At 36.5% G+C, this 26,429-nt stretch overlaps 1 long non-coding RNA gene across 2 annotated transcripts in view; it reads left to right on the forward strand.

Moving 5' to 3' along the window:
• Positions 1-26,429, forward strand: part of LOC113458771 (uncharacterized) — a 47,686-nt gene that overhangs the window by 2,030 nt on the left and 19,227 nt on the right. For both annotated transcript variants that reach the window (XR_012580636.1, XR_012580635.1), the window contains exon 2: positions 1,037-1,155. This is a non-coding gene — a long non-coding RNA (uncharacterized LOC113458771). The remainder of the gene's footprint in view (positions 1-1,036; positions 1,156-26,429) is intronic.

A 26,429-nucleotide genomic window follows, 5' to 3' on the forward strand; every position in this document is an offset into this window, starting at 1 on the left:
AAGAGAGATCAAAAAGCACTATGCAGCAAAATGTCTCAAAGCAGTTGTTATGCTCCTCCTACTACCTATCCCTTTCTCTGTGGTTTCTCTCAACCTTCCACTGTCCCTCTCAGTCCCCAAGCCCACAGGTTCAAGGCAGGCATGCTAGGGTGCATTACCACTATCCAAACTTTTTCACCAGAAGGAGTGTAATATTCATGTTTTCTTGTCTCTCTAGCATCTACTTTGGGTAATTTAAATATGTTTGCCTGCCCAGTTTACACCTTTGTCTTTCTTCTCAGGTCTGCAAGCCCACATTGTATTCCAATATATGGCACAAACTACATATTTCAGATATTTGTTCTTTGCTCTGTCACCTATAAAAATATTTTTGTCCAGTTCCTGTGTCTGCATCTCTTTAACTGACCATAAATGAGTTTTTAGTCTTGGTCTTTCAGTGTGCTTTTCACTTTTAGCCTGTGCCCTGTATTTTAACATCCCATGCCTTTACTACTCCATATAGCATGTTATTGCATCTCCTGTCATGCCAGGCCTGTATTTCTCTACATAAATATATAATTTTACATAGATAAATTCTTGTTACTACTATCTGTGTAAAGCTATGTTTATCCTGTATAAAGTTAAGAACAAATTAGACAGAGCCACCTGCTCCTTGAAAGAGCTGTTGTTACAGATAAATAAAGCAAGTGGAATCTCCAGGGCAGGTCAAACAAGTTCAGACAAAGCCTGAAAAGCCTCAGTCCTTGCAAACTCTCTGCAGAATTGTGGCCTGTTACTTGGAGTGGCTGTACTGAATTTACTGAAATCTCTTGAGGACCATATCTAATCTCATCTCAGACTGATAAAATAATATTTCATGTAGATGTTCTTTCTCCTCCAGGGTTGTTTTCTTACAAATGTCAGTAATATACTGCTTACAGCTGTTGCTGAAGTTTGGAGAATATGGACAGGTTTTCAGTTTATATTTGATTGTATTAACTGACTGTAATCTTGCCTGAACAGTAGAGTAACATTTGTTTCTGATCTAATATTGCAGTCATACTCAACAAAATGATCAGGGGTTTATTATACACCTGATGTGCACCTGAGTAGAATGCCATTGAACCATAAAAACTCAACATTCTGGACACAGGAGTTGCAGAAGTGGCTGCTAAGGTAAATGGTGTGTTCCTCCATGGTGGGGCTCTCTGTGATGGGTAACACCCATGAGAAGAAGAAGAATTGCTTTATACTATTGCTGCTGATCTCCATGTAGCTACAAGTATATGAAGTGTGTCAAGACCTTTGCAATAATTATTTGTGATAAATGGCCATCTGTAAGTGAACATGTTGTCATTTAAGGTAGGATTCAAATTCTTAAAAAACTACTTTAAGTACAGTTTTCCTTTTTTATGAATATGAATGTCATATTTGAATTATACAGTATTATTAATTACATATGCTGAAAAAAATATTTGTCCTAGCTGTAACATTTGCTCAGAAAAACAGTTTATTTGTGTGTTAAAGCCTCAGAGCATGATAATGGGAATAATAACAGTAGTAAGCTGAAAACCAACCATGTGTAAATGTGGATGAACCTATAAATGATGAAAAATGTCTTACAAACCAAAAATGGACAGAAAATTCCCGTACAGTTTTTAAAGCTAGCAAGCATAACTCAGATCTTAAGGAAGAAAAGAAGGCATTCATGATCAGCTTTTTATGCTACTGTGCCTTTAGATTGATAGTATCTCACAGTAGAGGTATATTAGTACTTTTGTATGTATTGGTACTTTCCATACAAAAAAATGACCTAATTGTCTCATTTTTCTTTCATGTAATTATCTAGTAATGAGAAAATAACCTGTTTTTCAGAGCCACCCCATGGAAGAAATCTTATGCTCTTCTATGCAAGTTTGATTTATAGACATGTAGTGCAGAGCACAGTGAATATGAGACATTCATCTTCCTATGGCTAGTTGCTATGGAAACATAGTACACAGTACAATGTCATTCCAGCTCTGGTGATGCCTGCAGTAGTTTATCCCTTTGTTGTTCTTGTTTCTTAAGCAAAACTGTCTCGCAGCCTTTCATATTATCACACTTCATCACCTATACAAATCTTTTTCCTTATCTCTTGAGGACCGTATCTAATAGAAAAGATCCATTTTTTCTCTACCTGTACATGTCAGTACGTTTATTTTTTTTTTCAATCATGGGTTAAAAGCTTGTCCCATGCCCAAAAATAATATGCCATTGTCCTAACATTGGTAAAAAAAAGATGCACCAGACTGCACATCAGAATGTAAGGCATCTGTGTCAGCATCTTTATTTACCATTTCCTGTCAGGGACTAGAGTTAAGAATTATTTTCTCCAACCAGTATCCTACCCAAGGAAGACAGAAAGGAAAATTAATCAGACTGTCCCACCTGTCCTTAGCTGGTATTTGTGAAGTGTATAAAAATCCAACAACTGTCTCAAAATACTCCCTCCGTTTCACGCTTGTGAGGGAACAATTGGAGAAATAAAAGGAGATCCTCATAATTTACCTGAAAAAATACTAAGGGTGTTATGGGGAACAGGAGTCAAATTGAATGTTTATTGCATTGGCAGTCTGTACCCCAACACAAGTTCTTTTTTGAGGCAGTATCTGTTTCATAATTCGTTGCACAGGGAACCAACACATTAATGAAGAGTCTGTGTGTCCCAGGCCCTGTGTAAGTGGGGTGATACTTTGCAAGCAAACTTTGTCAGTTAACACCTAAAGATACATCTATCTTTTGGGTAGTAGTAGTACAAATGAGGTTTGTTTTGCTTTTCCTATCTCTAACTCTGTTGCCAATTCTGTCATCCAATTACTTAACATACTTGCTCTTTGTGGTGGGCTGACCCCAGCCAGTGACTCCCTGGCTGCCCCCACAGAGAATCCAAGGAGCCAGAGCAAGAGAACTCGCGGGCTGTGATGAGGACACTTAAACGAGGGAAGCAAAGCTGAGCATGCCAGCTAAGCAGAACACAGAATTTATTCACTACTTCTCATCAGCAGGCAGATGTTTAGCTGCTTCCTGGAAAGCAGCACAGCTAATCATTACTTTGGGAGATAAACTCCATCACCACAAACTTCCTTTCCTTTCTTGTCTGTTCCCTAAACTTTAATTGCTGAGCATGACGTCAAAGGATCATAGAATGGTTTAGGGTGGAAGGGACCTTTAAGCATTGTCTAGTCCAACTCCCCAGACATGGGCAGGGACATCTTCCTCTAGAGCAGGCTGATCAGAGCCTTGAGCATTTCCAGGTGTGGAGCGTCCACAAGTTTTCTGAGCAACCTGTTCCAGTGTCTCACAACCCTCACTGTAAAAATTCTTCCTTGCAGCAGACCCTCTTAATAATTAAAACTATTGTCCCTATCTTGTCACAAGTACTAAAGATATATCTGGCACCAAATCATTCTAACAAAAATTTTAAATATATTTTTTAGTGGTTATAACCCAAGTCTGTCTGTTATCCCAATCCTACATAAAATTCATTTAAAAATCTGACCTCTCTTGCTTATCACTTTTTCTGAAGAAAGTTTTGCATAACTACAGGTATGTATTTTTTCAGGTTTGAAAGCAAAACCTAGCATGCAAGTGTTATACAATGTGCCACACACCCATTTATGCCTTCTAAATAGTTAATTTGAGCCAAATTACTACATGGAATATTTGAAGTTATTGATCTAAGTTAAGTTCATATGTAAATTTAAAATTTGTCCTTTTTATATTTTTGAGGGTATGTCCAAACAAGTGTTTAAAATTATTTTAGAAAGTTTAAATAAGTCACTGGTTCCTACCTCTTAGTTCTCACTCCTGCCTTTCACACTGACCTTCTTTCATTGGTCCTTGAGGTTCAGCGTAAATTGTTTTAACAGAGACCATTCTTATTTAACATGAATCCTGTTTTATTTTGTATTGCTGCAAGTAGGGATATGCACGTGGTCAGTTGCCATAATGCATTCATGATGATACAATTTTTTAAAATATGTGAATGCCATAGGAAGTGCTTACCTGGTCATATCCTCAGGACTGTTTTTTCAAGCTGTTTTCCTTCATATTCAGTAAAACTGTGACATAATAAAACTATTAGAATGTGACAGCTATAAAATAGACATCAAAGATTTTTTTTTTTATTGTGATTAGCATCTGTGGTAATAGCAGTGCACCTGCCAACATGCCTCAAATGCCAATCACTTCTTTTAGTAATAGCTTGTATTTATTCAGTTTGGTGATGTCTTTACAGGGACTACCCACATAGATGCTGATGATTTTTAATTGCATTGGATGATAGAAACTGCAAAAAAGACTGACCCAACCAACTGATTTCAAATGAGTTGAACAAAATTATTGAACAGCCATTAGATGACAACAGCTCATGCTCATTTTCATCCGAAGCTGAACCTTTACTCTGAATGGAAAATTATTACTTAAGTTCTTTCAGAGCATGCATTTTATTAAAAGCAGATTTTTTTTCCAGAACTAAGAACAAAAGTTTTCTTTTGAAGTGCAATTTTTGATGTATGCTAATAGACTGAAAACCTGATCCATCACCTCTCTAGGAAACCTGTTGCAGGGTTTGATCACTCTCTAGGTAAGGAATGCCCAGTCTGAAGTCCCCTGAGTGAGCTTTGAACCATTCAAATGTCCTGTCACTGAACCACAGTGAGAAGGGGTCAGCACCTCCCTCTCCATTTCCCATCCTCAGAGAGCAATGAGGTCATCCCTCAGCCTCCTATTCTCCAGACCAGGCAAGCCCAAAGTCCTTAGCTTCTCCTTGCAGGACATTCCTTTCAGATTTTTTGTCCTCCTCTGGACGCATACAAAGAATTTCACATCCTTCTTAAATTGTGAGGCCAGAGTGGCACACAGGAGTCAAGGTGAGGCCCACTCCTGCTGAGTGCAGTGGGATAACCATCTCTGCTGAGCAGCTGTTTGTGCTGGGTTTGAGGTACCCCAGGCTGGAGCTCACCCTCCTGGCTGCCTGGGCACCCGGCTGGCTCACACCGAGCTGCTGCCAGCCAGCACCCCAGATCCCTCTCTGCTGGGCTCATCTCCAGCCACTCCTCTCCCTTTCTGTACTAGTGCCTGGCCCTGCTCTGTCCTTGTGCCAAAGTCAGCATTTTGACATGTTACATTTCCTCCCATCACTCATTGTCCAAAGCCCCAGTCTATCTAGATCCCTCTGTCGATGTCTTCTGTTCCTCAAGAGTCAACAGCACCTCCCAGTTTGGTATCATCAGTAAACCTGCTAATGGTGCATTCAAATCCTGCATCCAGATCACTGATGTATATATTGACCATATATTGAATATATGTATTGGCCTTAGAATTGAACCTGGGGCACACCACTGGTGACCAGGCACCAGCCAGATGCAGCCCCATCCACTACAACTCTTCGAGCTCAGCTCTTCAGCCACTTCTTCACCCAGTACACAATGAGACTGCTCATTCTAAATTGTGAATTCCACAGCTGGGCAGCTTGTCTGGAAGGAAGCTATGAGGAACAGTATAAAAGGCCTTATTAAAATCCAGAAAAATTACATCCACTGCCTCCCCTACATCCCCATGGTGGGTGACCATATCATAGAGGGATATGAAATTGTTTAAACAAGTCTTTCCCCTTGTGAACTTGCCACTGGCTGTGCCTCATGATTGTGGTATTCTTTAAATACCTTTCAATACCACCCACTATGATGATCTCAATAATTTTTCTAAGAACTGAGGTTAGACTAAGTGTAGTTTCCTGCATTTTTCCCCACAGCCTTTTTATAGATAGGATAACACTGACTAGCATTCAGTCAGCAGGGACCTCCTCAGGCTCCCAAGATCCTTGACAGATGACAGAGTGGGATCCTGCCCTAACATCTGCCAGTTCCTTCAGAACTATGGGATGGATCCCATCAGGCCTTATGTACCTGTAAACATTCAGCCAGTACAGCTGATCCCTTACAATTCTGTGTCCCCAAATGGAAAGTCACTGTGCCCACACTTGTGGCAGTCCAAGTCAAGGGCCTGAGCAGACCAAGGTCCACCAGTGTTGTTAAAGACTGAGGCAAAACCCCACAGAGAGTACAGTAGAATAATTCAGTACAAATAGTATGAATAATATAAATAGCAATAACTCCTTTGCAGTAGCAAAGAAGTGTTTGCAAAGTCCAGGGTCCCTTTATAGCAGGAAAAAAACATGACAAAAATAAAAATGAGCCAGTCTATGGCATAGTAAAAGAAGAGTCTCATGTCAAATAGTTAGCTAGTTTTCTTCAGATTTAGATTTTTTCTCTTCTCTTGCAGTCTCTGCTGCATTTTGAGAAAATGAATCAGCATCAGAAATGTAACACAATTAAAAAGGGGATATTGTAAAACTACATCCTAACAAAACTTAAGCTAACTAGTTTAAAAAATACCAAATACCTGATGACAGCACTTGTTTTTAATGTGACAAAGTTATTATTTAATTTAATAAATTTAAGTGGCAACATATACTCTTTATAACTCAGCTACATGGTATCCCTTCATCATTAGTATTTTGTTTAAATTAATGATGTTATTAATAGCATTTAACTGATCTATGTGCTCTTAGCAATCCTTATATTTCTGAACTGAACAAAGTTTATTAAAAAATTCCTATTTCAACTTTACAAGAATTTCTGTGAGATTTTTAACTGTCTTCTTATGAGACTTATAGAATAATGGGTGTCCACTTACTGACACCTGTGGAGCTTACAGGCTGGTTTCAGTGAGAGCTGAGATCAAAGAAATCATTTTACTTCTGCAAGTTTTATAAAAATAGGTGAGGGAAGAAGACAGAGATGCTGCAATTGCTCCAACAGAGGAAAGGGATGTTACATGAATTAATGACTCTTAGCAAGCATCACAGAATCTTCATGGAAGCAAGACCTCATGAAGACCCAACTGTGGAGAAGGTTTAGACAAAGATTTCATCAGACTTGATACTTTGTCAGTCATAACATACAAATATACAAGGAATCAGGAATTTTTAGTTCAACTATTCCTAGAATTGTTTGATATGATCTATAATTTTATCTTCTTTTCTTGTAATATTTCCCTCAGCAGTTTGGAAAGCATAGTGCCATAAATCCTGAAAGTTTAAAACAATATCTGAATTTTTGAAATGCATCCACTGATTTTTTCCTCCAAATCTCTTACACCTTGTGCAAATTCTCTCGAAATAAACTTATTGTCAAGAGAAGATTCCCTTTTAATCTTCCCTTAAAGAGGAGATTCCTAGAAAAAATAAGATTACATTTGTGCTGGAGCACATGCTGCATCTCGCATCTCGGTGCGCTGATGATGCTGCAGAAGAGGAGCCCTCAGTAGATGACAATGCACCATGACAACAGGCAGTGTGTACACATTGTGCCAGGGAAAATTCTGGCTGAATGTGAGAAAAAAAATCTTCATTGTTGAGAATAGCCCCACTGTAGATTTTCTTCTCTCAGATGGAGCCAGAAATTGGGTCAGATTTCTTCAATGTGTTTATACACTGCAGTCATTGTAGGAAAGGCAGTTGGTTCACGCTAAATTCTCTATTCCTTTGCAAAATAAATCTTTCATGGCAATTACTCATGCTATTGGTCTTTGGTTTCTAATGTCTTAAAACTTTTTAGTTTTTCATCCCATCTCACCCTCCCTATGAATTCACAATTATTTTTTATGATATTTATTTCTTTGTCCATTTTGGCTATTAACTGGGAATAGGAAAAAAATTGTTAGAAACTAAAGTGCTCCATAATTATTCTTTATTTGGAACATCTGATTATGCCCACTGTGATAGGTGGGTAATGGGGGAGTTACTCATCAGATAGCCTGTTGTTATTGCTATGTTGCTGTTGAAAAACATTATTTTTCCCTAGCTCCTCAAAATTCCGTTTCAGTCAGGAACTGTCCCTGTTCAGGTTCTGTATCCTAGAATTGAACAACAGCTGAAATTGTATTCTTTGCATAGACCCTTCTAAATCAATTCTTATTATTTATTTATTTTCAGATCCTGCCAATGCTGGTGAAGGTTTAAGTTTCCAATTCTATCATCATTTGATACAGCATGGGATTAATCTGATGTGGCCTCATTACTTAAATTTGTACCCAGATAGATATTAACAAGACAAATTAACCTCTTATAAAAATCTGATGTACCACCAATGCTCTGGGTCCTCTGTCAGGACTACTAGGCATGACATAATCTTTCTATCTTAATATGGGATATGCCTTGTATATACTGCATGAGTATTGCAGGTGAATTTCTGGAATGTGTACCTGTGTTTAACAAACTCTAAATTCATTCAATAATTTAGATTTGGTTTTTTTCTCTTTCAAGATATTTTCCTCTAAGAGAATAATCAAGTAGCAATAGCCTTAGTGTTTTAAAGCACATTGCTGATACTCAGACTGTTGGTTAGCTTAGAAGCAGAGATTCCCCTCTTTTTTTCCTTCTTCATTTCCAACTGGCTGCTAACAATCTAGAATTCACAAAGATTTCCCTTATAAATAGGATTGTGGGTTTTAGCCATTGTGGAGTCTCTTGTATCTGTTTAAGTATTTTCTTTATAGAATTTGATGATAAGGATTACAGAATAATTGGTCTGGAATTTAAACCAACTCCAAGAAAATCAAGGTTTTACTTGTCATGTTTCAATCAATTACTTGACTGACTGTTGAAAGCCTGCTGTCAGAATTAGTAGAAGGCCTTAGAATATGTGTGCACTGTTCAAGCAGTAGAGAACAGCCCTGCAGTTGCTCAGATACGCAGAGGTTGTATTTCTTCACTCAAAAATGCATAGGGAGACAGATTCAGATCTTACTATCAAGACAACCCAACACTTCATATTCCCAAATGGCCTGCAGAAACAGGTAAAGAAATTATTTTGAGTTCTTCATGAGTCAAAGTCTTATTCTCCAAGCTATTTATGAGTCTTGATGAAAGCAAGTCAATTCCCATATTCAGAATGCAGTTTTGCTGTAGAGAAAGCAATCTATGATCTCTGTAATTTAACTAATAAGTACATTTACCAAAGCAAAATAATGAATTTTTGTAACTGCCTTGTATTAAGGATTTTTTTTTTATTTAGCATATTCTTAGTTAGTCTGTCTACTGTGTTATATGTGTGTCTTTGTCTTCTGATTATAAACTCCTAGTACTGTTAATCTCTTTTGGAATCAAATAATTCTAGAAAATGAGCAAATTACCAGCCCTTGTTTTCTTGACAGATAGCTCTGATTTGTCTTATCTACTGCAACTAACTGTGTGTCTTGCTCAATCTAATAAATACTAAGATGTTTGTCTTACACATCTAAATCACAAACTTGGCAGCAAATCTCTTCTTCCTTCTATTGGTTTTTATCTGCTGGGTTTTTCTCCCCTGAGTAACATAAATATGGTATATGCACTACAATGCCAAATGTAATATTCTCTACCTAAGTTAGGGAATGTTAATGCATAGTGGCATTGTCTTCTGCTTATGCATAAATATACATAATACACTATGACTAGAATTTTTAAGCATGAGTGTTAGTCCCATTTAAGGACCTAATAGATTTTTAAAATATTAATATTAATTTTATAGGGAAAAATAATAATTCTGCAAAAACCAGTAGCATTTCAGTGTAATTTTAAAGGGCGTGTTATGTTTTATTTGAAAGAAGGAGAAGACCTACTATTTCTTTTTTTCCTCGTGGCTTCTTATGTTGGAAGGTTATTACATTCTTCAGACAAACATTTTCCTGCTGTCAAACTGTGCTTCATAAACACTTCAAATGGAGTCATATCTGCAGTCATCTAGTAAAATGGTCAGTAAGGAGTCAAAGATGCATTTCAATAACAAGCTTTGATTAACTAATTTCTTCTCTGGCCCTTGCCTTAGTGCAATTTTTTCTGTTTATCTTAGTGCTTTATATGTGCTGTGCTTGTTTTCATGGATGTACAAAGCCCAGCCCTACTGTTTTATAGACTCATTCCTCTCTTTCTCATGCATTTAAAATCCTGACTGTTTGGGACTGCAGGATTTTCACCATCAGCCCACTCTCATAGTGAATTTCCTTTTGCTTATGTCCATCACTTAGAAGAGAGTAAACAATAGTCATACTTCATATATGTGCCTACAGATAACTCAGGATGGTATGAATTTTAGTACTTCTGAAGTCAAGTGACTAATATCAGTGCTCAAAGATCATTGATTTCCCCTGAGCAGTGTCTGTAGTTAGACTTTAATGGATTTGGAAAATACTGTTCTTACATGTTAACAGTTCTTCATAGTAATGGCTTGTAATAGTGGACATTTTTGTACTTTATCTTGCTTTATACTTGCACTTTTAGGAGTGGAATATCTACACAAAAGCTGAAAATAACTTCTTCCTAGTTTTTTGGTGAATTAGTTTTTGGTAACAACTAATTCTAATTTAAGTCCAGAACTCAATAATTAATGTCAAGGAACATGGTGACCATGCCATAAAACTTTATCAAAAGGTTTTTATGAAACTTGATTAGGATTTTTTACTGGCATGAATTGAAATGATGTTATCTTGCTGAAGTGAATGCATAATGAAGCCTACAGAGGCACTCATATTCATTTATTGCTTATTTAGCACATATGTTATTTCATTTTCAAATCTTCATGAACTTTCAATGTAACAAGATACCATATACAGCCTCCTAGTGTCATGTGATCTCCTTCATAGTCATGTGACTTGATAACTGTCATGGTTTAATTCCAGCTGGAAACTCAAAGCCTACAGCTGCTTATTGACTCCACCCCCAGTGGGGAGGTAAATCAGATTGAGATAAGAACAGTTTGATTATTGAAACAAAGTAAAATAATGATAATAAAAAGGTGAGAGGAACAAGTGATGCTCAATACCATTGCTCACCACCCACAGAGTGACCCCAAGCCACTTCCCCAGCAATGACTGGCCCCTCCCAGCCAATTCCACCAGTTTATAAACTGGCCCTGGTGCTCTGTGGTGTGGAATATCCCTTTGGCCAGTTCAGGTCCCTTCTCCTGGCCATGCTCTTTCCTGGCTTCTTGAGCACCTGCTCACTGTCAGATCACAGGAAACTGAAAAGTCCTTGATTTAGAGCTTAGGGCAAGCACTGCACAGCAACTAAAACATCAGTGTGTTACCAACATGGTACTCATACTGAATCCAAAACACAGCACTGTACCAGCTACTAGGAAAACATGTATTGCTGCCAAAAGCAGGCCAATAGTATAGGGCCTTTTAGATGTTACAGAAAATATTATCTACGACTGCAGCTTTAATAAGGAATCATGAAGCATACTTGATAGTTTTGAAGTTCATTTAGATTAAGTGGGTTTGAACTTCTGAAAATTCAGGAAAATCCAGCATGATGGCAGATGTCCAGCCACATCCAGCTGTGATTTACCATTGGTGACCAAAGGGATATGGGACCTTTGATTTGGTTGGTTTGTTTGCTGAAGCTGGTGCTTCCAAATTGTGTTCCCATACGAATGGTATAATGTGTTAGAGAAAATCTTAGGAGAAATTGTTGTATCGATGGAATTTCTGGTTTCTACTACCTTCCTTCTCAGCCCTATTAATGTTTTAATGCTTCTTAGTGCCAGGAAGACGTGTAAAGTGCAACAAGTTTTTTTGAAGAAATAGAAAAACTTGGTTGAGATGAAGTTCATGCCAAAGAATAAAGCTTTCTTCTTTGTGTCAAAAGAGTGGTTCAAGACTGACATATCATATAACTGCAATTTATTAAAGATCTTATGCATTGCCTGTGGGTGGTGCCATTTGGTGTACTTTCAGAGAGGGGTACAGAGTACTTTTGTCAGTGCTTGAATATAGTATTGATTGAAGAGGTCGATCTTTATTGTATAATTCAGTGCCACGTTAGAAGCCCTGTGAAGGGACAGTGTATGTGCTGACACGTAGAAGAAAGACCTAAGACCAGGTAGCTGGAGCAAATTGCAGCATGCTGCCTACTCTGGAGTAGGGAGACACCTTGGCTTTTCATTCTCTATGGTGATTTTTGATCAATACTAACTCAATTCTTTTCTTTCACTGTATACAGTTCTGGTTTTCTTGGGAAGTAATTTCAATGCATTTACACTTTCTGCCTATCCTGTCTTAATTATTTTTTAACACATTGTCCAATTTCAACCGAATTAAAGACAAATAGAGGCTAAATCTTCCTAAGTTTCTATAATTCAGTAACATGTATTGTTTTCCAGCTGAGGCAGAAATTGTCTGAGAAATAGAAGCAAATTATCTGTTAAGCCTGTATTTATTAATTTCTTGCATATATATTATTTTTAAACATAGCTAAGGCTTCAATCAGTTGTGGCATATAGTGTCTCTTACTCAGCCAAAGAACAAGGAAAAAGAAAAGGGTGAGAAGCGTGAAGAGAACGAGGAATATTGTGAAGTGAGAAGTCACTGAGGAGTCAGGTTATTGTGGTAGGTGGATGAAACAAGTCTGTGGAAGGCTAGATGAATTATTTCTCCCTTCATTAAACAACTTGTTTCTACTCTTCTAAGTAATTTTTTTTCTAGAAGAGAAAATTGGATTGATGCTGACAGCATCTGTTATTGGCAAGGCTAATTCCTTAGGACCTTATTAACCCCTTAGTAGCCTGCCATAACCCTGAGTGGCTTTTTGAAGAGAATTGATTAAATATTCCATGACTCTGAAAGAATGTCAGAGAACAAAAATGAATAGAGTTACAGGAGACTGAAGGATGGCAGGTGATTGAATTTCTTTCATATTCTGTAATAGCTTATGGCCAAGGATTTTCAGTTTTTAGTGTTAATAGGGATGCTTGAAAGCAAACACCTGTGATGTCTCTATAGGAAGTCTTAACAGTCTTCCAGAGAAAGCTTACTGAAGTTAACCTGTTTGCAATTCTGTGTATCTTAAAAGAAACATACAGTACTAAAGTCTTCTGTTTCCTGATGGATGAAGCAATTGGTTAATCCAAAACATCCTATGATTTAACTCCTACATTTGCTCCTTTGTCTTAACTACATCAGATTTACTCTACTCTGTCTGTCATATTTATGAAACAAGGTCCATCTTGGGTACTAGCTCATGTGTCTTCTACCCTTCCTGCAGGTCAATTTTGGAAGATTTTTCTCTTTTTTGTATTCTTGACTTTGCACCTGTATCCAAGTTAACAGATACATTTCTTCAAAGAGAATATTTTGTGTATTATCTTTCTTTTTAATTAAATAGAGATAAAAATCAAAGAAATACCATCAACATTGCATACTAAACTATATTGTCTGTTTAGGAATGATTTTTAAAAGTCTATGGGTATTCTTAGGCAAGTTACTCTGAACAAGGTGTGAAAAAATGTGGAAATAACAGCAGTATGGAATAGGATAAAATACTGGAAACAAATTACACAAACAGGAAGTAGAATGTGTTCAAAGATAAATGAATGTATATCCTAATGTTATGCATGTTGCTTAGCAACAGGCAGTAAAAGTGTGGATGAAAAAAGTAATTAAAAGAAAAAGACATGTGCATGGCATGGTATGGATAACAACCAGAAATACAAAAAAGATGAGAAAAGCAAAGATGGAGAAAAAAAAACAGATTTAAAGAATGTTGTGAGAAATAGTGAAACTTTTTTTTTATTCTTTGTAGATGGATTTTTTCCCAATAACATTAGCTAGAAAAAAAAAAAAGGCAGCAATTTCCTCTGTAATAATGCCTCACTATAATACAGCTTATTGTAAGGAAAAATAAATTTGAAAATGTGAATTGACTATAAAAAATGTAAAGCACTCACACAAAATAGTGAATGGAAAATACAATAAAAGTTTATTTGGCAACATAGAATTATCACAGAGTTTTAATTACTTAAGTTACTTAGGAAATGAGCATTTGAAAGAGTAGCCTTCTTTTTTAGCAAAAATCGAATTTGCCTGTCTCTGAATCACTTGTCCAAAGAGTGTGTCCATGTGTTTTCTTCTAAAGCCTTATTTTCAAATGCTTAGACAAAGTATCTTATAGTGCAGTTGTTCACTTAACTGTCTTCAAATATGGCTAAGAATTTTTTATAAAAATTCTATCAAATATTACCCTTTTTTTTCTTCTCTGTAGTGGAAGATAAAGTATGTTTTAATCAAAGGTAGAATAAGATATAGTTCTGGAGAACCTGATCAGTGGAAACTTCATAAAAAATACCTGATTAGTATATAGTACTTCTCATCAGCACATCACAAATCTCTTTGTCTAAGAGAGAGTGTCATTCTTTCATTTCATACAAGTAAAATGTGGTGATCTTGTGGTAAAATACTGTCATCTTTTAAATGTTCTTTAGATGAAGAAAGTATTTTCTTTTGCTTTGTTTTTTTTTTTTTCTCTTCATTCTTGTTTGCAATTTTTGGAAGGTGCAGGAAAGTTATGCTATGAACGTTGAAACAAAGTTTCTCCATATTAAAGGATCCTAAAAGGTCTTTGAGATGGGAGCTGGCTTTCAACTTTGCTGGATATAGTGAGAGAATGGCCAAATGTCAGCACTGACATTGATGAGACAAACCCATAGATGGGTTGTAAATAATATTTTCTGTAGAAAACTTGATGCAGTTTGAAAACCTGAAGGTTTTCAGATGTAACAGCTTTTTTTGAGGTCAGAAGGCCAAGCTTTTCTTTATCAGTCTTGTGTGTAAATTCAATCTTTATCTGAATTTGTGCCAGAATTCATCAGTTGTAAATGGGTATCTAGTTGCTTAGGCTGGGCTACCAAACCTTAGCCATCTCACACTCATGTTGTTACCTAGAGAAAACAACAAGTAGAAAACTGTTCTACCCTAATGACTATTTGGTTTGGATTTGTCTTCTGGTCTTGACTCTTCAATCTTTCTTTAAATCTTGAACAAATATATATTCCAATTGTGGGCCTTACGTAGATAAATCAGTGCTGCACTCTTGACTGAGATCCATTGGTTTTAACAGCTGCACTGGTGCTGCAGCATATGCTGAATCAAGAATCAATTGGTCAACAAGTGCTGCTCTGAACTGGGCATTAAGAAACACAGGCAAGACTCCAATTTCACAGGTACACAATAAAATACCTTTGGCTTAGGTTTAAGGTAAAAATTCTGTAACATATTAGTTCTTATAGAGTTGATAAGAGGAATTTAGACTGAAAACACTTCCAAATCCTCACATTCTCTTTCATTTTACTTTCTTGGTAATATATTTTTAATAGTCAAAATCTTTCCAAAAGTAACATACTTTCTGTTGTAGAAACAGTAGTTCTAATCTGAGAAGAAAGAGATTCCTCAAAAACATGTTTGTTAAAGCAGACATATCCATGTGCTTTGCTTGGAGGGAATAATCAATCTTGTGATAATTACAGCTTATAAAAGTCCTTACCAAATACTACTCTACTACTACTACTACTCTACTACTACTACTACTCTACTACTCTACTTTTTAAGTAGAACTGTGGTGCTTCTGTGTCCATTCCTGAACCCATGTGATGGTTAATTTTTCTGCTGTTGAATAGGAAGTAGCCAGTGTAGAGTTGGGTTTTGAATGGGAATCCAATTTTATATTACTGCCAGAGGGTGATTTCAGTATAATATTACCTTAAGGAACTCTACCATGTACATAGTATACCAGGTTGGAAGGGACCTCATGGGTCATCTGGTCTGGCCTTTATTGGCAAAAGCACAGTCTAGGTAACATGTTCCAACACCCTGTCTATCTGGATCTTTTAAGTGTCCATCACTGGGGAATCCACCACTTCCTTGGAAAGATTATTCCAAGGGCTGATTTTTCTCATTGTACAAAAATTTCTTTTTGTGACCAAGTGAAATCTCCTTAGGGGTAACTTGTACCCGTTGCCTCTATATACTGGAATATGATAATAAAGCCTAAGCCTATTTTCTCAAGGCTGAACAAACCCAGCTATCTCAGCCTTTCCTCATGTGGCCAGCAATTCCAGTTGCAGAAGGCAAGTAAATTGTTCATTTTACTTTTAGAAACATTTGTCATTGGTCAGATTAACATATTAATCTCTGTGGTAACCCTCAGACAGCCTGTATAGCTGTGTGTCATGGTGTACCCAGCTACTAAGCACATCCATAGGCATGGCTCACCATTCCCAGAGAATGTCTTCAGGATACTCCTCAGGCCCTTGTTGCAGGCTCACAGGATGATGTAGACATGTAGCCAAGACCTCTCCTAGCAGCAGCACTGTCAGTGATGCTAGTGAGACAGCCCAGTGAGATGCAAATGCCTCATTTCCAGATCTGGGTCAAAACCAACCATCTGCTTTAAATTCTAGGTCACATACCAGCAATGAAGTATAAGTGCCCTTGAGAGTTCCCATCTCATGTAGCTTGGACAAAAGGAATGACATTTAATTATAGTTTTAATAATGCTCTTTGGTTAACAAGTTTCTGAAGTGTCTGATATTCATCTTTAGCTCAAAACTGAGCTTTCTGGACCATTATAAGGTATCACTAGTATTTTTTTATAAGTTACAGGAAAGACCATGCTTTTTACTGCTACCATTCAGAGGTAATATGAACTATGACAGTGTATCCAGGTTCTTTACATTGTTATAGTCTCAAATGGAATTATAGCAGAGCTGAGGGAAATGAGAAGGAAAATAAATATGGGGTTTAATTCTCATTTGACAGATCAAACACTGAGTCAAAGAAATGAGACATACAGAAGATAACACATAAAATTTTAGGTGAAACATAAGCTGAACACAGAATTTATGAGAGTTGACAGATATAGGGACCCCAAAGTCATTCTCTTTTCCTTGGACAGGTCTTTTTTCCCCCTGTTTAACCAACCATTACAACATCCATTTTCAAAGACATTCAGCATCATAGTTCTGTTACTCAGTGTGCATGGGTGCATGTCCTTTAGCAAAAGGAAACAAACTCAGAACTACTGCATGGTTCCTGCCATCTTTTTGAAATAATTACATAGGGGTTTGTATTTTGCCTCAGGTTCTGTGTGTGCCTCACCTTCATTAACTCTACTCAGAAAGCAAAGTGAAGTGCAAAGTGAGATTACTGCACCATAGCTGCTGAAATTAGGCAGTTTGCAGCTTTGTCATTGAAGACCTGGTACTAACCTGAAGTTAGTCTTGCTACACAGTTACATAAAGGTGGGCACTGAAAAAACCTAGAAACACTGAAGACCAGCAGAAAAGGAAATAATTACCTGTTTTTTATCCTAACATTGAAGAAGTAGAGATAAAGCCAGCTGCCTTCTCCCTCCATCTTCTTCTCTCTACAGCAATTAGTAATAAAACACAGTTTTCTCCAGAGAGTCCTGAGTCTTAAAACATGTGTTGGCAGGGTTATAGGTGCTATGGTAATTATTTAAAGATGAATCAATTATGGACACTGAAGCTGTAGGCAACATGTTACTTTGACTCATATTTCAGAATTTCCCCAGTTTTCATTATAACAATTGGTCATATAATGCCCATGATATGAATAGATTCCAGAGTTTTTTAACAAGAAGTAAAACTGTGATAACTTGATCTTTGAGCTCTGGAGGTCAAAAATGTAACCTTTTTGTAGAGCTCATTAAAATGAACATGATAGATATGTGCAACCATATAGAAAAGTTCAGAAGACTCTGTCGGTATAAAGACTTTCTTTAACTAGAATCCCCTACCTGCCCTATGTGTGTATTTTTTCATGATTACCTGACAATACTAATTATCCTACCCACATCTTCTCTTTCATAACAGTAACTCAGTAACAGGAGTTCTGCAAGATACTTAAGAAAAATATGCCTGAATCAGTTTCTTTTACATGTACTGGGTATGATTGAGCATCTTAAGTTTAATATGTGAAATTTATTGTCCACGTATACCCATTAATATCTTGTATTTATGCTTTTTTCTTTAAAATAAGTAGTGGGAATGTTAAGAAGCCTTACAATTCTTGAAGTGGTAAAACTATAGAACTTTTATGGACTCTGCTGATCCTGGAAATAGCTTAAAATTCTGTGCTCCAGTTTTGAGAATTAAAAACATAATGTTATTAAAGGTCAGAAAAATGTGTTTCAAAACCATGTTCCTGGTATACATTCCTTGGACACTAGCAATATTTTATTGTAAGAATCACAGAATTATTAGGACTGGAAGGGGCCTCTGGAGATCCAATCCAACCAAGCCAGTGTCACCTAGAGCAGGATCTCACCCAAGTGGGCTCTGAATGTCTCCAGAGAGGAAGACTCCATGGCCTCCTGGGCAGCTTTCTGGTGCTCTGCCACCCTCAATGCAAGCAAATTGTCCCTTGTCTTGAGGTGGAACTTCTTGTGTTTCAGTTTGTGGCCATTGCTCCTTGTCCTGTCACTGGGCACCACTGAAGACAGTCTGGCACCAACCTCTTGGCACCCACCTTTGAGATATTTACATGCATTCATCTTTTTGGCCCCTGCTGGAGCCTCTCCAGACGCTCCTTGTCGTTGCTGTACTGAGGAGCCCAGAATGGACACAGCACTGCAGATTTGGCCTCACCAGGGCTGAGAAGGAGGGGAGGATCAGCTCCCTTCACCTGCTGGCCATGCTGTACCCAATGCGCCCCTGGATATCATTGGCCCTCCTGGCCACAAGGGCACTGCTGGCTCATGGCCAGCTTGTGCATACAAATGAAGGAAAAATAAATCACAGCTCTCGTTTCTTTGTAATCAAATTAAATATTCAAAAGTAATTCCATAATCTAAAATTATCCAAGTCGGGGCATCTCTGTCAGATACTCAAGATTTTGCATGAGCATACAGAGATGCCATAAATATATGGCCATACAGGGAGACCATATCTAAAATTAGATTAAATTATGTTTTATTTAACTGAATTATTTACTATAGGTATAGTTCCACTGTGTTCTGTTCTACACTGCCCATTTCTTGTGCTTCAAGCCAAGGCTAGTGGAGCCCATTGTAACAATAAGTAAAGAATTCCTTTTTGTGCTGATTTTATCACTTGATTTCTGTGTTTTCCTGGCTTTTACCTTCAAGTTTATTTGCTGAGACTGCACATGGAGCTATTGCAAGTGGTAGGTTTTTGACAGAAGCATTAACTTGTAAAAAACTAGATTAATACTGTAACTGGGTAATGATTGGTTTAATGGTTTTAAGAATTTTAAAGAACATAGATAAGATCTGGAAAATTGAAGGTGAAGTCCTCTGTCCAATTACAAATCTCTTTGAACAGAGCCCAGTTCCTCCAAATATACAGTTGTTCAAAGTACTTTCAAGTATGAGGAGTAAGAAAAGATGGCAGAAATTCCATACTTTGTTGGATTTTTTAAGTTTCTTTGATCAAAATTGTGTTATGCACAGCAGTGCCAGAATTTTTTGCTTTTGGAGCAGATTCTATTTTAATATGAACACATAAAAATTGTTACATGGGAAGAAACATGCATGGCTGATTCTATCACAATTATTAATTCCTATTGTATTTGTGGGACAGGATTTCATCCAAAGACATGGAATGGAGTCACTTCTGTTCTCAAGTAACCTCTCTTTTGAGAACCTCTCTGTTCTCAAGTAACCTCTTCTCTCTTTGAGAAGCTCTTTCCAATTTGTTTTTGTTTTAATTTCTATGACAGTTTCTAGTGCTTTCAAGGTCAGCTGACAAGAAGACCTGTCATGCTGGAAATCATGATTAGTGGAGGCAAAATGAGCATGTTGTCAACAGCACCTCTTAGGTTCTTAGGGTTTTTTTAACTTCCTTTTACTAGAAACTAAAATCATGTTCCATAAGGTACTTCCTTTTGGTGCAAGTTCCATTTAGATATTTCATTATGTAAGTCTAGATTCATAAAAGAATCCTACATATTCTACTATGTAGTCGCAATTATTTGGTTTAGTCAATGCAACCTTTTACTCTCTTCCTGTTCTTCTATTTATTTACTTACTCCCATAGATTTTGAGATTTGACAGGATTTTTTCCTTAAAATTGAATCCCAGCTGCTCTTGTATCTTCTTAGTGAGTGTTCTGCCGAAAGCTCTGAGCAGCTCAGACTATATGGCTTCAAAAGCAGATTTGCTTGTCCTCCTGTTCAAAGGCAAGAGGCTCCTCACCTCACTCACCATACCCCATTTGTAAAAATACATCCACACAACAGGCCCATTCAGCTATTGCTGCATTCTGTTTCTTCCTTGATTGGACATTTCTCTAAGCACCTGAATTTGTAAAAAACAAGATTTATGTACTATAATGCCTGGAATAGTCTATTTAAGTTCTGTTCCCAAAAAACTGTCTCAGCAGTGGTTAAAAAGAGGAAGCATGCAGTTCCCCAGCATTCCTAAAAACCATATTGAAAGTATTGCTTTTCTAAAATTGTTGTTTACTATAATATCTGGGGACTCATGTTTCTGGTGAAGCACAGTTATTTAAATTTAGGAAGACTGGTACATGATTTATATAACTATTCTACAGTTTGATTATCTTCCTGAAGAAGCTGTCAGTATTAATATCCTCAGAATTTACATAAACAGAGGAGTTCTGACTCTTATCCCTACATATGTAATCTTGATTATATTTTCTGTTATTTCAGATATGTATGCCAAAGTAGTGTTGAAGTATTCATTTTATTTGTACAGATGTAACTCTGAACAGCAAAGCTGGAATTCAGTTTTCGGTACATTAGTAACCTGGAATTATGTATGTTTACAAGTCTTATGAAGATTGGAACATGTAATTCATTGTCAGTAGCTCACTGCTTTTCTTCTTCTTGAAACTGTTTTTTTACATATTCTGTTACACGCATGAAATATATTTTTCAGAGTGTGTGATTCTTGCAACATGCTGCTTTCCATGCCTTCCTCAGATTTACATGAAAAGTTTTCCCTGACTTGGGTGTATCAGTCATTTATGACTAGGTTGGGGGATTTTTTTCACTTAGTTGAAAACGCAAGCAACCTGTTTCCCCTGGAAAACATATTTAGTGAAATTACAGTCTTGTTTGCCATATGGTGCATCATACAGATGGATGATTATTATGCAAATCTTTTGATTAGTGAGTTTCTGCCATTCTAGGAATCATTTGCTTTATGTGTGTTGGCTTTGTACACAATTAAGTTCCATTCTTAGGATGATCTGGGACTGTGCCAAATCTTTGATACAGTTTTTTATAACTTCTTACTTTTTTCTTATATTTATGGTTTGTTCTATTTTCTTTGTTCATCAGGCAGAAGAAGTAACTCTTACTTCAATTTACCATACGAGATATAATGCAAGAAACATCATGCCATGCTGAATGAAATAAGTAGCAAAATTTGCATCTTTCCCTCATAGACTCTGCCTCTGTGGTTATAGGCATGTAAGACTGATGAGGGGAGTAGTTAAATAAAATATTTAATTCTGTTTGCAACCAGAATCTAATCTGATGATTCCTACTAGCTTTTCTCCAATAAGCAAGTTTTGTAGTTGAACTCTGGACAGTTGATATATAGTGCTAAGAGTCTGGGGTTTTTCTTTCATTTCTACATGGTTCACAAAGACTCTAGGTAGGAATTGTATCTTCAGTTCTTCATCTATGACCATGGAATTGTATGTGAAAAGAAAATCTTACTTTTTGTAGCTAGGCCAGCAGCTAACCCTACTGTTAAATTTAGATTTCTTAGTTACAAGGGGCTAAGGTCTGTGAGGGATGGAATACATTCAGTATATGTTTAAGTAAGGCCCTTACTAACTTAATCTGCTCTGTAGATTGCAATTTGTTAAAGCTCACAGAAAAAAATCATAGTTTTTTCTGCTGTCTCAAGCAGGTGTAATATTAATAAAAATTAAAAAGCATTCCAATATGGTAAGTTTCTGTCAATGGACAGGAGTATCTGATTTCTTATTTCTTATGAGAGGTAAAAATTAGCCCTTAGTAGAGCTGAGACCCAGGGAGGTATCAGTGGTCATCTGGGCTCTCCCACAGAGTGGTAAACTGCTCATCACAGGATGTGTTCCAGGAGTGGATTTTTATAAATTAGACTGATCCTTTATTTTTGTCACTAAACTTTCTTATGAGTGAGTCTTCTAAACTGAAATTTAGGTTTTTAAATGTTTTATTATTTGCAGTATATTGACATTGTGGAAATATCTCAGACATAAACAATATAAAATTATACTGTTGTAACTTAACAGTATAAAATGTAGAGTGCTATTCCTTAACTATATAATTCAAGGTTATAGTGAAGGAGATGGTTTCCAAGAGTAAAACAGTATGTTATGATCAAAGCCATTGCCTTTCATTCATTTATCTAAATCAGCTCATTAAAACATTTAATGAATATATAGATACCTATCCCATGGAAAGCAGCTCTTATTTCTTCAAAGCTTGCTGAAAATAAAACAGTTTTATCTAAGATAAAAACCAAAATTTACTAGCTGTAAAGCCAAAATGAGTAATTTACTTCACCAGAGGCATTATTGGTTGGAAAATTTGGGGCCTATATGGTTAGAGCAAGCCATTTTAGTTTTAATCTCATTCATCTATTAATAATCTCTCTTTAACCAGTTGAATTTTAGATTTTTTTAGTCCACTGCAAGATAAAAGGCTAATTCTTCTATTGTCAAACAAGAAATCATTTGAAACACAATGTTTCTGCATTTTCAAAAAATGGGTATGGGCCACTATACTTACGTGAAATAATACTCTTAATTCAGTTCTGAAAAGTTCTGGAAGTAAGTCCTATTTTGAGAGAAAATAAAACCTTCTTTGGACCTTCTTTTTCAGTCTTATTTTGTGCATCAAGAATTTTGTCACTTAAATCTGAATATTTATCACTTTTATCTCTCTCTTGAATTTTTCATTGCCTCAAAAGGATGTATCTGCTTTAATAAGGACCTTCTAAATATCCTAGCCAAAATAAGCATACAGAGCAACAGTTGATAAACAAACAAACCAAATCTCTTGCTAAAAGATTCAATACCAAATCACTAGAATTCAGAGAATTTCTTCCGTAGGAAAGTGTACAGGCTGGATGACTTCTCTCTCAGCTGATGAGTGTCTCAGTTTCTTCTCAGAAGATTTTAGCTCATGATTCCTTATCCTTCCTGGCTGCAAATCTCAGTTCTGCTGTCGCTTTCTCTTGGATCCTCTTGACAGTTCTATCAGTGAGTGCTGTGACCCTCAGTTCTGGCAGGACATGTGTCCTACACTCACATGTTACAGCACTAACCTGCAGCTCCTGACAAGGCTTACCTAGAAAACTGTGTGGTCAGGATTGCAAGGAATTCCATCAGTAACTGAGAAATTTCCTGGCATTGGGATCTTCAAAATAATATCCTTCATCCTCAGAATGGGAGGGAGGGAAGGGAGGGAAGGGAGGGAAGGAGGGAGGGAAGGAAGGAAGGAAGGAAGGAAGGAATTTAACAGCATTGAAGATATAAGCAATAGTCTGGAAATGTGAATACTAATTAAGAGGAAGAAAGAAAATCAAGAATGGTAATGGGAATTGGGCTGCAAATGCCACTTAATGAACGGAAGAGAACCAGGTAGCGTATATCTTCAAAGTGTGATGAAAATTTAAACAGATTTTTTTTTAATTAGTTTGCATATTTGCTTTCTGGACCATTTGTACATGAGAAAGTTTGTTTATCTTTCTCTAAAATAATTAATTTTAAAAATTATTATTTAAACAATGTTATCTGCACAGAAGTACTTAATAAGTACTGGAAGTATTGAAAAATCTGGTGAACTTACGAACTGTGAATAATCTACTAATCAGTAAGGTCACAGTTAAGGACTAACAGTATTTTTTTTTATATCTTAGTGTGTATGTGAATTTAGTTTTGCTGTTCTTTCTCATAATTATCAGGCTAAATGTGTATTGTGATGCTGTTATCACTAAAGTTTCAACAGACAGAACTTTTCCTTTAATACAAAGAAATTTATTGCTTCATTGGTTTGCATAATAAAAATGTGAGGATCTACAAACTAAAAGCATGATTTGCCTCTATAAAAAAGTCATTGGATGGAATGAAGGTAAATACCATTTACTACAAATGTATAATGTTTATCTTGCATAATTACCCTCCTGAATTCATAGACAGCTATATGCTTTTTCAGCACTTCAGTGTTTTGTTCTATTGGACTGGTGATCTTTGAAGATGTAATTTCTAAAACACTAATTGCACAATGTTCTGTAGAAATGGATAAAGGTGGTCAGATGCAATGTACAAAATTACTTTTGTAGAATGAAGGAAAGCAAACATTTTTCCTTCAAACATTCCACCACTATTGTCATATGCTAACAATATAAAAATTCAAATGTAATTTTTTCATAGAAATTGAGAATTGGTATCTTTATTAGCTCTAGTAGGAGTTTAATGAGTCAAGTATAGTTGATCTTTTAACATTTAGACCATTATTTCTCATTGTTTAGTCAAGTATAGTTGATCTTTTAACATTTAGACCATTATTTCTCATTGTTTTTCACTACAGCTGAGCATTTTATGTACCATGGCTGTGTAGATGTGACACTTAAAGGAAGTTTCAGTGGTGGCCTCCAAATATGCTAAAATTTAGCATGTGCTACTTTCATTTTTAAAATTTGTTTATTTTTTTAAACTCCTTTTTATATTACTTCTACTTAAATTATTATCTTGAATTTATGGTTTTGAATATGTGTGTATAAAACTGAGTTTCTTTAAATAAGAGAAGCAAGATTTGGAGAACTTGGATAGCTGAAATCTGGCCTAATTTATCCAGTTGTCTGATGAAACATATTATCTTTTCCCATAAAGTTTTCAGGCTTTCGACTATCTCACTTGGGACAATATTACACTGATTTTATCATAACTGATATCCTGAAGTTAAGAAGTTATTTGTCTTATAGCAAGTGAATGTTGGAATTCCAAATTAAAAAACTATATACTCATTTGGAAATGCAGGGGAAACTATTTTTCTAAAAACATAAAATTCTCTTCATAATGTGTCCAACTTTCCAGGGAGAGTTAGGCAGCCTAACCATTCTATATTTACATATACTGCCTTTCAAGCAGCCGATCAACAACGAAGAAAAAAATCAGAGTGCACAAAAGCTGCATTAATTTTCTATAAATATCTTCTCTGGTGTCATTAAAAACTATGAGCAGTTTCTTCTGTGAGCACAAGAAACCTACCTATGGAATTCAGAAATTTAGTTTTCTTACATTTTTAATGCTAAGTTTAGGCTAATTCAGGCTATTGAATTATGAATTACCTTAGTGTTGAGTGTCATGAATTTCTCAGGAAGTTTTATGTCCTAGGCTCTGATCTGATACCTTCCAGCCACTCCTAATGTGTACAGTGAGAAGGGTTTGGAGAGGGAAGGGTTGTATTCTCTCTGTGTTGTAAACAAGAAGGTTGAAACAGAAAATAGATGAAATGGCTTGGCCAGTGTCACCCATGGAACAAACAGAAGCACCAGTAAGTGAAGGCAGATCTCCAGTTCTAGACTAGGCCATCTGTTTGCCTGCGTATTTCTTCTTTATGATTCTGTCTATGATCAGTTATTAAATTCATATATCAGGTTTTTAAAATGGAATGACACATTCCACTGTTCATACAGTGCCTTTCCAATTCTATGATTTCCTTTCAGAAACAGAAATTTAATTTATTTGCAGAGCAACTACAAATCTTCATGGGAAAGAATATAGTATTTATATCTAAATAGTATAATGGACATTAATTACCACTCTGCTTTCATTTGACTTTGTCTTTTGCTTGTAGGGCTGTTGACAATTGTTAGCAGTATTTCAGCATAAAATAAACAGTTGCATCTGATCAAAGAGACTTTTTGTCATTGAGAACACCAAATTCTAATAATCAAATATAATTATAAATAAATTTACATATAAACTAATCATACAATATAGTAGAAAATTTTTAAAAATTTCTAAAACATTGATCATTTGTTTGATCCCACCCTTAAGGGGATAGGAGCACCTAAGATTCATAGATGCTTATGGTTGAAAGGAATTATAAAAGTCAGCAGGCCCACAAAAACTCACAAAGTCTTATTAGTAAATTACACACTTAGCATAGAATTATAGTCTCTGACCTCATGTATTAGCACATGGCAGTGGGTTTTGGATAAAGGGTTTTGGAAAAAGAGAGAGAGAGAGAGAGAAAGAGGGAGAGGAATAAGAGAAGGAGAAAGAAAGAAAGAAAGAGTGGAAGAAGAAAGGAAGGAGGAGAGGAGATCACCAGTCCTGGCTCCAGTGTTAATCCAGCTGATGGGATTGACAGGGTCTGGGATCTGGGGGCACCCCCCAGGCTTGGTGGGGATGCCTTTCTAGAGACATCTTTTCCCTGCCCTGGAGAAAGGTTTCTTGTTTTCTATGCAAGCTGTTATCATGTGCAGTCTGCTCTTTTAGACCTGTCTGGAAATGGGTCTGAGGGCTTCAGGGCTCTTGTGTGGTCCTTGATCCCCCCCCACAGTCAGTGCCCACTTCTCA

The sequence above is a fragment of the Zonotrichia albicollis genome, chromosome 6 (genome assembly GCF_047830755.1).
Source record: "Zonotrichia albicollis isolate bZonAlb1 chromosome 6, bZonAlb1.hap1, whole genome shotgun sequence".
Classification (NCBI taxonomy): domain Eukaryota; kingdom Metazoa; phylum Chordata; class Aves; order Passeriformes; family Passerellidae; genus Zonotrichia; species Zonotrichia albicollis.